Below are 13,635 nucleotides of genomic sequence, written 5' to 3' on the forward strand. Positions count from 1 at the left end.
TCATTGTTCTAGTTCCTGTGAAAGTGTCCTGACGTCTGTCGTGTTTCTGTTTGATAATGTATGTCTATGTTATGGTATGTGTGAATCCCAATCATGTGTAACTCAGTTCTGGTTAGGTTGTCGTGTACTGGCCTTGAGCCAATCTTAGTAGAATGTGTAACTGGTTGAACGGGCTCTGCGAGCAGTGTAAGTGTATGTGTAAGTGTTATGTAATTGTTGGCGTTCCTCTGTGGTGGGTGGGTTGTGGCGAGTTTTGATGTAAATTCCCGTGAGGCGGGTGTATGCGTAACTTTGTTGGTCAATGTGATGACGCAACAATCTTATCTCAACGCTGGTTGAGACGTCCACGTAGAGTGGTTATACGATGAACTGAAGCTGTCTGATGCGGTGGCGAACAATGACGTAACATTCCGACGCTGGGAACTTGGAAGATGTGTCTTCTACCCTTTGTATCTGCCGACGTAGGTTAACGTAGCTGGCGGTCTGTTAGATGACCCCAGGGTGGGGCGAAGTGGAGGCGATGCGTTCGCTGTCTTGACCAGGGCTATTCACGTCCAGCAGGCTGTTCGCTGTCCAGGTAACTCAACGTGATCAGTGGCTTCAGGTGGCGGCATTCTTTGAAGTGTCTGCTTCATCTCGTCTCATTCTGTATAACGCTGGTGGGTCTGAAATTGTATTACGAGACCATGAGCAATGGCTTTACATGACCATTTATTGCCCGCGCAGACAAGTATTCAGACAGAGGTACCTTCCATTAAAAAAACCTCAAACCCAAATTTAAACGTGCTGAACACTTGTCTGGCGGTACATACAGAATACGAAAATAACATTACAAAAATAACCAAATAAAAAATCAGTACACTCTCTAACAACAATCTGTAAAGCCTAATAAACTCAATAGACGTAAACACTACTAGAGCTTAGAAATAGCTTCACAAAAAGAATAGACATGTAAGTGTATATCAATAATATTGTGCCGTTTCAAATAACATTTGGACACGTAATCATATAGTGGAGCAGCTCTCACTATCTGACTTCTGACAAAAACTGGCTGGCTTGACTTAATGACTGACTTCACTTTTGACTTCAGTAACTTGACTTATTTCACTTTGACTTCAGTAACTCGACTTACTTCAAATTAACGACTGACTTCACTTTGGACTTCAGTAACTTCACTGACTTCACTATGACGACTAATTTCACCTTGACGACTTACTTCACTAACTTCATAAACATCACTGACCGACTTCGACTTCACTTAACGACTAATTTCTTTGACGACTAAATTCTCTTTGACGACTAACTCCACTGCGACAACCAAATCGACTGACTTCATAGACCTCTAACTGGCTTCGACTGACTTCAAATTACGACTGATTTCCTCTGACGACTGACTTAATTAGACCTCTCTGACTGACTTTGACTTCAATTCAACTTAATAGACTTCACTGACTGACTTAAACTTCGACGACTTAAACGTCTTTACTTTGACTTCAAAGACTTTTCCTTGACTTCAACGACTTCAATATGACTTCAAAGACTTCACTTTGACTTCAACGACTTCAATATGACTTCAAAGACTTCAACGACTGACTTAGATTAACCTTACTTCGACTTCAAAGATTTCAACGACATCACTTTTATTTCAAAGACTTCACTATAACTTCGACGATTTCAATATGACTTCAACTACGTCACTATGTCCTTAACTATGACTTCAACAACTGACTTGACTGACTTCGAATAACTTCTTTGACTTCACGCCGATTTCTCGGCGACTTAGATTCACACAAAAAAACCTCGACTTGACTTCACATTATTCCGTTGTTCAAAATCATTCGTGGGGGCGTTCCCGGTCAAATTCTATCCAGGCATTAATATACCATACTAGGACCGATAGGGTGGGGCTCGGTGTGGACAAAGGTGTCGCGAGCTTTCACACGGTCTATGATTACTATACTTGTATTTGTGTAGGTGTGTTAATGGGGTCATCTGGTTTAAGGCTGACCAGGAGTAACAGTACTCTTTGTCTGCTATCAAATTCCCTGTTACATATTCCTCTGATTCCTTGTTAACTGATTTCTCTAATCTCAGCAATCTATTACTGACTGTGTCGTTCTGCAGCCCTAAGTTAAGAACAACTGCACCAATCTCGGTATTCTTTTTAGAATGATCCTCAATAACCTCGTTAATTTCTTCTATCAACTGGTCCATTTTGATTTGCAACTCGCCTACTTTTGTGTCTACTTTTTCGTTGTCTCGAATACTGGGCTGGTTGTTTATTTGTTGCTTGTGGCTCATAATTTCTACATTAAACTGCTTCACTCCTGTAATGTTGCCTAATATCATATCGTATGGTCCGTTTTTGAAAACAACTGCTTCAACTGTTTTACACGCTGAGGGTGTGGCTATGGTGACTATAGCTGTTGGCCAAACGTATGTGTTGCCTCTTGAACTGTGAACACGTTGTGTTCTGCCTGTGTATTGGTGGTGTTGTACGAATGTGTTACGTACTGCCACTGTGGAGCATAGTGTATCCCTAATTGATGTGGCGTATTTGTTATTGACTTTTGATGTAAATATGTCTGTTCTTCTACTGGCTTCTGTAAACGATGACATAAATGCTACTCTATTAATCTGTTTATATTTTGGTCTGTTGCGTTGTGCATCTTGTTGGCGTCTATCATAATATCGTATTCTGCAATTTATTTGTTTGTGGCCTGTTCTATTACAATAGTAGCATCTGACTCTGTGATAGTTGTTAGGTCAGAATTCCACAACACCTATTCACTAGATAATTACAGGGTACACAGTAGGGATGGACAGTAGGTGACACGTTCAAAGGAGACTGACCGCTCTGACAGGACAATAGTAGTCTTTATACTGACCAGTAGCCAGGGTTGTTAGCGCCAGGGGTGATAATTTGTTGGGTCACATGTTCTGAACTCATTGTCCCGTGGGAACAGCTAGGGGGTTAAGACAGGGGTATAAATACAGGCAGGTTAGTCTCTCTCTCTCTCTCTCTCTCTCGCACAAGCGCTCCCGACGTTAGCGGTTAGGGGAAGCCTCGCTCAGCAGAACAGGCATTCAGCACATTAATAAACAGCATAAACTAAGAAGGTCTCCTGTTCCGTTGATTACTTCACTGTAGCTGACTCGGGTAGAATAATTAATACCCCTAGACAACGACGGCCTTATTGGCTAGTGCCCGAGCCAGTGTCAGCAACGTATTCGGCCGGCGACCAAGCAACCGGACGGCAACATCCTAGTCCGGTCTGCAACATCTGGGGACTCGTCCTATTGGACATAGGGGCCTCTCACAAGATGAAGCTTCCCACATGATATTTTGCCTGCACAAGTTGTCGCTATTGCAACTGTTCCTGTAAGAAGCTGTTCCTGTAAGAAGCTGTTCCTGTAAGAAGCTGTACCAGTAAGAAGCTGTTCCTGTAAGAAGCTGTTCCTGTAAGAATCTGTTCCAGTAAGAAGCTGCTCCTGCAAGAACTGTTACTGCCCTTGTATCAAGCTATCCTGTACGAAACTGTTCTGGTACCAGCTGTTCCTGTATTGCATGTTCCTGTAAACTAAACTGTGCTGTGCAACGAGCTCCCGTAACAACCGTTCCCGCAAGACGCTATCCGTGTTAGAAGTTGTTCCTGCAACAGACGTCCGTAAACAACGCTCCCATACGAAGTGTTCCTTGGCCAGTCTAGCAAGTCACGAAGTGAGCCGTGTGGAGACTACGCTGATGTCCACCGAACTCATCGTTGATGTCCTTTAGTCTACCAACCCAGAAGCCCAGTGTATTTTGTGTGTGAGCGTGTGAAGGTGCAGCAGCCTGCTGATATATTTGACCAGCACTCCTGACCTACAATCACACTCTGGGGTAAGTGCCTTTTGTATCAGCCCTCGTGCGGTGCTCTCGGCAAGCAACTTGCTCTGGTTTTCCTTCTACCATTGGGTTTAGATATACCCGCGTGAAATTCTCTATAGTCGTAGAGGTTAAGTAAACTTCCTGAGTTGCCATTACTGGGGTTTCTAGGTAGGCTAGTTGGGATTTTTTTCGTTAACATAAAGCATACACGGCAGTCTCGGCGCAAGCGTCACAAACAGATGTTACCTGCTAGCGTTGTAGTGGGCGTAACCCTAACCGCGGTAGTTACAATAGGTCGTACAGGTGAATAAGACGTGTCAGACGTACACCCCCGCTGGTCACGCTACACGGACCGCAATTAACCCTTCCGCCTAGTTGCGTGCCTGGACTTTCACTGACCACTACTTGACATTGTTCGTCTTTGATTTCGACCAATAGAAACTACCCGACACGCCCACCGTGACTGAGACAATGAGCGCTTGGCTATTACTTGGCATTGGGCCAGAAGTATAAAATTTGCCAAGGGAGTAAACTATTAGAGTGGGCTGAAAATAAACTAGCAGAAGCAGAAGAAAAACATAGAGAGGAAACAAAACTAAAGATAGAGTTAGCCGAACGAGAGGCTAAGAGAGATTTAGAAAAACTGAGAATAGAATCAGAAGAAATGGTTAAATTAAAAACCCTCGAACTGGAGCAACAAAGTTTGGGTAACCAACGATTAGTGGAACAAACAAAATAATATGTCCCACGTCTTAAGATGAATGGCTTAAAAAGTAACGGTGGTCCAATGGACATGGAAGTAGTGATAGATATTTTTGAAAGAGAAGCTAGAGAGGTAGGGTTAGATCATAGATATTGGTGCCATGAGTTCAGGAAAGTTCTGTTAGACAGAGGCTGTGATGCCTGGTTAACTGAGCTAGGAGCAGAAGAAGACTACACCAAATTAAAACGAGAAGTGCTGAAACATTTTGGGCTGACAGAGTCAGGCTATAGCAATAGGTTTAACTCATCCAAACCCAACTCTGAGGACAAACCAGGAAGCTACATTAGGAGAACTAGACATTATTTGAAGAGATGGGTCGAACTAAGCGGGATAGAGAAAACTTATGACGGTCTGTTTGATCTGATTCTTAAAGACAAAATCTTAAGGACAGTAAGTGATCATATCAGACAACACATACTAATACATAACCCTAGGACTGTTGACGAGGTGGAGAAACAGTGTGACAACTATTTCGCTATATTTCCGACGAAACAGCTAGGCGACTCTCCAGATGCACCGACAGAACTCATAGCTACAATAGCAGAACCAATGCCATCAGTCTCAAAAGATGACCGACGTCTTAGTAGATCAAATTCACCGCACTTCAGACACAGCTATAGACACAACACACATAGCTCGAAATCACCGCAATACAGACACCATGCTAGGGACAACTCTGGACCTCGTCGATCACAATTCACAAGATATAGACAGAATTCTGACTCAGACAGTGATAGTTATGTTCAGTCACCCGGTCCATCTCGACAAACTACACAGACCTATAACAACTTGCCTCGATCACAAACTAAGTGTTTTTCATGCGGCCTAAAAGGCCATATAGCAGCTGATTGTAATGTCGATACCGAGCGGACACAACGACAGGGGCGTAAGAAATCACCTAAGGTGGATAAGAGCAGAAATAAACAGAAGATCAGTTTTAGAAACAACAAAAGATGTCTAGTCCCGGAGTTTAGTGGAGAGTGCGAAGGTTGCGAACAGTGTATCAACCAAACGAAGTCTACAATACCCATAGGGAACATTGTTAGCGATCAGTGGGAAAAACGTTGTAAGGTAAAACTACCCATCGTCTCAGGGAAACTAGACAATCAGACAGTTACTGTTTTGCGCGACACAGGTTCTGTAGTCATAGCGTGTAGAAAACAGTTAGTGGACAGAAGTAGATGGAATCGTGGTAGGATGACGATTAAGACAGCCAACGGTGACAGCAAGAGAGTGCCTAGAGCGTTGGTGAGCATTGAAACTCCTTATCTCACTGGAGAGTTCCTAGCCGTCCTTTTAGATGACCCTCCTGCAGACCTTATAGTCGGCAATGTAGGGGGAGCCAAGCCTCCATCTAACGAAGACCTTGGTATTATCGCTGCTGTAGAAACAAGAGGGCAAGCCAGAAATAAGAACAAACTAGATGGGAAACAAACTTATAACATCCTAGGCAAAACTGTATCGGCTGAAGAATTTAGGAGACAACAGTCCAACGATGATACCCTCAAAAATTGGTGGAAGTCTGCAAAAAAGGGTGATAAGAAGTACACAATTGTAGACGGCTTGTTGTTCAAAGTCGTCGGACACATTAGAGGGGAAGATCAAATTCGTTTAGTCGTTCCATCAGCACTTAGAGAAACTGTGTTAAAACTAGGCCACGACACACCCATGGCCGGTCACATGGGGTTGGCTAGAACCAAAGCCCGGATCTTCTCAGAGTTTAGATGGCCAGGCGCAGCTGGAGACATAAGAAAGTACTGCTACAGTTGTGACACATGCCAGAAAGGCAAGAAGAACATCGGCAATAAAGCGCCGCTAGGTAGATCACAAGTGGTTGGACAACCATTTGCCAAGTTAGCCATTGATATTGTAGGACCTTTAAAGCTTACAAAGAAGAGAAATGGGTTTATCCTAACGGCTATAGATCTATGTACAAGATGGCCTGAAGCGGTACCTCTCAAAAGTATAACTGCATCTGAGGTTCAAGATGCTCTGGTCTCAATTTTTACTAGAATGGGATTCCCTGAAGTCATCTTGTCGGATAATGGGTCCCAATTTACGTCGGAAATTTTCAACAAGGTTTCGAAGCTGCTAGGTATTAAACTGGTGCATTCATCAGCGTACCACGCCATGTCAAATGGGGCAGTTGAAAGATGGAATGGCACTTTCAAGGAAATGCTGAGAAAAATCACAGCAGATAGACAGGAAGACTGGGACGAATTTATACCGGCAGCTCTGTTCGCCTATAGGGAAGTCCCAAATGAAATCACTGGCTATTCACCCTTCGAACTCATGTTCGGTAGAAAAGTTAGGGGACCTATGAACATACTCAGGTCCATTTTTACAGGCGAAAAAACTAGAGACTGTAAGACTGGGTTAGCATATGACCACCTACTTGACTTAAAACAAAAATTACAGTCAGCGTGTAGGTACGCCACGAGAATTACAGAAATGAGTAAAGATAAATACAAAGAGTATTATGACAAAACCATCAAAAGTAGAACTAGGATTTGAGCAGGTAAGCTCCCGCGGCCATATAGTGGGAAGTGGAGTAATGGCACATCAGAAAAGTCTAAATTTATCCCCAAATTTAGCAATCTTAAGGGTGTATTGACTAACCTTTTGGCGGGGGATAAACCAGACAGAGTTGTTTGGACAGAGGAGTGCAACAGGGCTCTTGGGCTGATACAGGAGCACTTAAACTCAGAGCCTGTCCTTGTCCTGCCCGATATTAACCAACCGTTCATACTCAGGACGGACGCCTCAGCACGCGGCATCGGCGCAGTGCTACTGCAGGCTAAAGAGGGGGTGCTGCGGCCCGTCAAATATGTCAGCAGGAAGTTGCTACCGCGAGAGACGAGGTACTCAACAATTGAGAGGGAATGTTTGGCCATTATCTGGGCAGTGGGGAAGTTAGCACTGTACTTAAACAACTTACACTTTACACTCTAAACGGACCAACGAGCTTTGAAGTATTTAAATAACTGTAGTTACAGCAACTCTAGATTAACTCGATGGTCTCTATTGTTACAAGAATTTAAGTTTACTATAGAGCATATACCAGGAAAAGATAATATAGTAGCGGACATGCTATCAAGGGAATAGAGAGAATGAGTACTAGGGGGTGGATTTTGAAAGCGTGAGTGCTAGACTCGCTATGTGTTATCACTAATAGCAATTGAAACAAAAAGTATGCAAGCACAAGTGAAATTTTATAATTGTTATACTTGGCTCCAAAGAAATTTAATTTTGCGTGAATGAGTGGGTGCATGAGCTATTGAACGTTGGTTGCAACATATATATATATATATAGACTGTATATTGCTTTTTTTTTTTTAATTTTTTTCCCCATAAAATGTGCTAACTGCTGTTGTAGATTCTGTTTTAAGCTTTGCTTGTTTTGTTTGTTTTTCTTAAATATTTTTTTTATATATGCATTATATATTATTATGTATATTGTAATGTATGTATACACAGTTTAGTTGTATGTATATATCATCTGCTGGGCGAAGGCACATTTAAAATAGTAGTTTAGTATCTAGTTTTAGGCAAATAGTGCAAAGCCCAATTTGCTCTGGGTATGGGGGAGTATGTTAGGTCAGAATTCCACAAACACCTATTCACTAGATAATTACAGGGTACACAGTAGGGATGGACAGTAGGTGACACGTTCAAAGGAGACTGACCGCTCTGACAGGACAATAGTAGTCTTTATACTGACCAGTAGCCAGGGTTGTTAGCGCCAGGGGGGATAATTTGTTAGGTCACATGTTCTGAGCTCATTGTCCCGTGGGAACAGCTAGGGGGTTAAGACAGGGGTATAAATACAGGCAGGTTAGTCTCTCTCTCTCTCTCTCTCTCTCTCGCACAAGCGCTCCCGACGTTAGCGGTTAGGGGAAGCCTCGCTCAGCAGAACAGGCATTCAGCACATTAATAAACAGCATAAACTAAGAAGGTCTCCTGTTCCGTTGATTACTTCACTGTAGCTGACTCGGGTAGAATAATTAATACCCCTAGACAACGACGGCCTTATTGGCTAGTGCCCGAGCCAGTGTCAGCAACGTATTCGGCCGGCGACCAAGCAACCGGACGGCAACATCCTAGTCCGGTCTGCAACAATAGTCTTCTGGTTGACTGTAGTACATGTGTATGTTGTGGTTTCTCGTATTATATTGAACTGAATGAGCTGTATCGCTTTCTGTAGAAAATCTCTCGCTTGTTTCACTGGATGATTCATCTGAATAGTAATACGTCGGTGCATATGCTATCTGGTTGTTATTACTTGTATCTAAACTTAGCACCGTTTCTTGTTTGGCTTGGCGAAGTTCTCTCAATTTTTCTCTTTCTTTACGAATTCTTTCTGTTTCTTCTTTAATTCCGGCAAGTTTCTTTGCTAACTCGGCATCTTTCTTTGCATCATATTCTTCTTCATTTAACAAGGAATCTGGATCTCCGGTTACCTTATAATCTACAATTCTATTGATCAAATCTTCCATAGCATCTGGATCATCTAGAATTTTTGCGTCAAATTCTTTAACAGTTAATAACCAGTCTCGATTTTCTGTTGTCGTGTATTGTCCAAGCCTAATAATCAATTCATCCAGAATATCTGGATCCTCAATAGTTCTTGAATTGCTTTTCACTTTGACTGTATTCTGAACATTTATATCTAGTAACGAGTTATCAATTCTACCTGACTCTTCTAGGCCTGACTTAAGCTCAGTTTTAGTGCCCACTTCGTACAATGGAGGCGTTTTTAAGGGTAGTGTGGTTGAAGAAACAGATAAGAAAGAGGCAGAAAAACCGCTGGCACCAAATATCCAGCACAAGTCTAAACCCAAACGTTTAAAAAAAATTTGGAAGGTACTTATCTTTTTGGACATGTTGACTTTTCCCTTGTGTTGGTAATCCACTCGTTCCGGCTGAAGAAGTCCGCTTTGTGATGAGTTAGAGAAAGCAATACACAAGTCGTACTCCGTCATGAGTAAACCAATATACTTTCTTTCCCGTCCTCAATCCGCGGTTCGTCCCGAGCTCCGCCAGTTGTAAGGGTACAGTGGGTTCGAAGTTCTTTTAATCACACCAGTTTGAGGGTGGGGATTTTTACGATGCGAAACGAATGAATCCAATAACACAAGTTCCAGTATAAAATCAAAATGTCCTTTATTCAAATGTACATAACCAAGTATCTACCTAGCTAGCCTGTTAAATACTATCTACTACTACTACTAACTGTTCACTATACTACTAACTACGCACTCCCATGACCAATCCTACCATTATCTACATTCTAACTGTTCTCTACATAACTACGTCTGCTCCATTCTACAGCCTAACACCTTCTCTACTCTTCGCTAGCTACCTATCAACTGCCGGCCGTACAGCAACCCACGCTTCAGTGGTCAGCTGACCGTACCACGTGACCGGTCAGTTCACGTATTTTCATTGGCCTCTCTCTGCCAGCTCGCTATAGCCTGCTTCTGCTATCTACCTGAGCTCGACGCAATCTCGCGTCATCACACCCACCTTGATATGCGCGATGACGTAAAAAAAAATATTGTGGAAATTCGTAAGTACACATCGCAGGATTACAGAAACGTTATTTTTACTAAGAAATCACTTCAGAAGTGGGGTTGGTGTGGTCGAGTGGGTAAAGCTCATGGTTGCTAAACCGATAAGTCTCGAGTTTGAACACTCGGGCAGATGAGGCTCGTTAGCAGAGGGCAGCCACTCTTCTAGGAGAAACAACTCCAAAATCAAACAACTTCTGCCTTGTAGTTTGTTCTTGGGTGGACAAAAGCTATGGAAGCAAATCCAAAAAGAAAAGCAGGAAAAAATCAGAGTCAATGGCTTCAATGGCACATAACCAGGTGACACATATATTTCATTATGAAGAAGAAGATTTCAGAAGTAACTATGCTAATACTGATGTCAAAGATCTAGCGCCCCACCTCCCCCCAAAGCAAATAGCTGATTTTTTTTTACAAGCGGTGGGAGGAGAAAATAGGATGAGTGCAGTGACAGCAGCAATTTTCACAAACACTGCATTTCAAGGTTAAAAATTTCAAGGACTTTTTACAACAGTTAAAAAACAACTATATAAATAGACCCAGATAGATCGTGAAAAAAAAATTATAGCAGGCCTACATATTTTGTTTGCAGACCCAAAACCAGACACATGTTTCTGAAAATTTTGCTTAACAGTAAAGTGACTTTCTTGGAATTAGGTTTTTAAAAAAACGATTATCACATGAAAAATGGCAGAAAATAAGCGTATTTTATGCTACCTGAAGATGACAAAGCTATTTTTGCCAGAAAAAAAAATTGTTTAGCTTCCAACAATGAAGGTCAAACATAAACATGGGTAAAGTTTTAAGTTGCTTAAAAACTTAAAATATCGATCTGTAAGTTTCCAAACTTGCACTGTTAGGTAGGGGATTATTAGATTGATCTGTTTCTGAATTAAAATTGTAAATATTCTGTACTCATTTTGAGAAAAAAAAATTACCCACATGTCACGTAAACAATATTTTCTTTGTGAGTGACGTTATTGCTATTGATACGTCACGAAAACAATATTTTTTTTGTGAGTGACGTCATTGCTATTGATACGGAAGCTGTATAGTAGTATCCTCTGTCACTGCTTAAGTAAGTTTTCTTTTTACTTGACACTTTTTTTTACCTATTTTGCTAGCGTAATTAGGCTAATTAAGTCTCATCATGGATCTTTCACCTGGCTTTTTGATTATACTATGACTCTAAAAGCCCCTAAACCACAACAATCTATTATTTTGTTTTTTAATTTGTGTTAACCCCTGAAATTATTGGGAGTTTGCCTTTGTGTGCTTATCTGTGCCTAATTATTTGTTGTTTTCAAATGTGTTATAGCTTAATTAATTTTTGTTAATTCTTATTGATTTCATAGATTTTAATTAATCTAATATAATATTATTCTCACTGTTCTTTGTTGATATACTTTTATTAGGCTAAATAATGTTCATATTATTAAGATTTAAGAGGTCTGAAAAATTAAATGATTTTAGTGTTGGGTCTAGGCTTACATTACTAATTAGTACTTAGTAATTAGAATTATTAATTAGAACTTGGGCTAACAAAGTACTTGGACTATATTTAGAACACGCTCATACTGTGCTTTGAGTTTTCTCTCACCGGTTTACAAAAGAACACAGGTGGGCTGCAATGTTTGTAATTTGCCTATATCTTTCGGTCACAGGCAATCATTTTAATGTGACAGGCCTCTTAATTTTATAGGCCTGATGAATTGTATTTGATAGGTTAACTTTTCTGGTTGACAAAACTACTTGAGTGAGCATCTGTCTGTCACTACGCAAGCGAGATGCCTGTCATGCGCACTGCCAGTGATATTGTTTAGAATGCGTTCCTCATTAACTTGATCAATTTTAATGTGATTACAGTTTTAAAAAATAGATACAAATCTTAACAATATTTTAAACTCAGCATGGACAAAGCTTTGTGAATAACACACAGGTTTCAAGTCCAGTAAGGGAGGAGGGTTAGATTCATTTTACAATGACATAGCTATCATTTATAAATTGCCCTGATTAAACATTACTAAAACACACTAATTAAGCCTAATCAAAACTGAAATAAACATGCATATAAATATCTTTTAAAAGTTTAGATCTAGATCTATATTATATATTCTCAAACATTTAAAACGTGATTATTTTTGGATCATTCATTAGCCTATATTAAAAAAATAGTAAATATGTTACATGACATAACCAAGTTACGAGCATCCTTTTAATTATGTTTTATTGACACATACCGACACTCCACCCTCACTTGATCCTTACTAACATCCAAGGTCCCTCTCCTGTCAATTTTGTGGACCAGATCTAAGAATGATTGTCACTGAAAAAGCTGTCCCAGCTAAGCTAAAAAGCACCAATAATTAAAATCCTGTATTTTAGCCCCAAATTTACAAATTAGCTAAAACCATCAAATGTAGTTAGTAGTTAGAGATAGGGTAAAGAAGGGCGTTAAGAGCCGTGTGGTATTAAGCCCCAAACAACACCCCACCCCCCACAAAACCCCCAATAACACTGCTAATCTACTTCTGAGGTAATAACCACTGCTGTTCTTTGATGACAGAGAAGCAGAGGATTCATTTTATGTAATTTATGACCCACTTGGTCCAATAGGGAGAGGATGAGACGGGATTTAATCCCACTGCTCTTTCCCTAAAATTTCTCATCTCCATAAAACCATTTTGTGAACTTTTTTTCCAAATAGACATAACTTGGGAAACTTCACTTTGTAATAAACCAAATGAGTTTTTCAAGTCCATTCTTTGTTCATGTATTAGAGCATTGGTTGTTGTACATTTTAACACTATTTTTATAGCTATGGCTATTTATTTTGGTGAATTTTTTTTGCACAGTGATTATTGGTGCCAAAACAAAATGGCCGACATTTGTCCCATTTTACCATGCTATAAAGTTTTTATCATTATCAGAGTAAAACTTGACTGATCATTACCGAAATGGTTTTATTTGTTAGATAATAACTAAATCTACATGAATACATTAATTTTGTCCACTAGCTTGCCTGTTCAGAAAAGTTATAACAGACACTGTTATGTGGCTCTTGATACCCTATGTGCAAGTTTCTCATTGATTAGACCACTGAATATGACACTGGTTTAGGAATAGTTAACACAAAATGTATTAATTGTTAAACAGACTTGTGTCTAAATGATAGAAATACAATACTAACCTGCTAAAAAGTAAAAATTCAGCCATCTGATGTTAGCCAGGTAATTTTTAAAATGGTACACATACTTATTACCCCTAAGGGGCAATACAGCCGACTCAGCCCCCACCTGTTTCTAACCAACCATAAAACTTCTAATCTCTTTGTAGGTAACAGGAATAAGTGTTCTTAGGTCTCAGCCAATCTGGGGTGGTATGTTATGTAATTTATGACCCTCAAGGTCCAGCAAAACAGGCACATTAAT

The sequence above is a fragment of the Physella acuta genome, unplaced genomic scaffold (genome assembly GCF_028476545.2).
Source record: "Physella acuta isolate Inbredline_101_S28 unplaced genomic scaffold, ASM2847654v3 ptg001148l, whole genome shotgun sequence".
Classification (NCBI taxonomy): Eukaryota; Metazoa; Mollusca; class Gastropoda; family Physidae; genus Physella; species Physella acuta.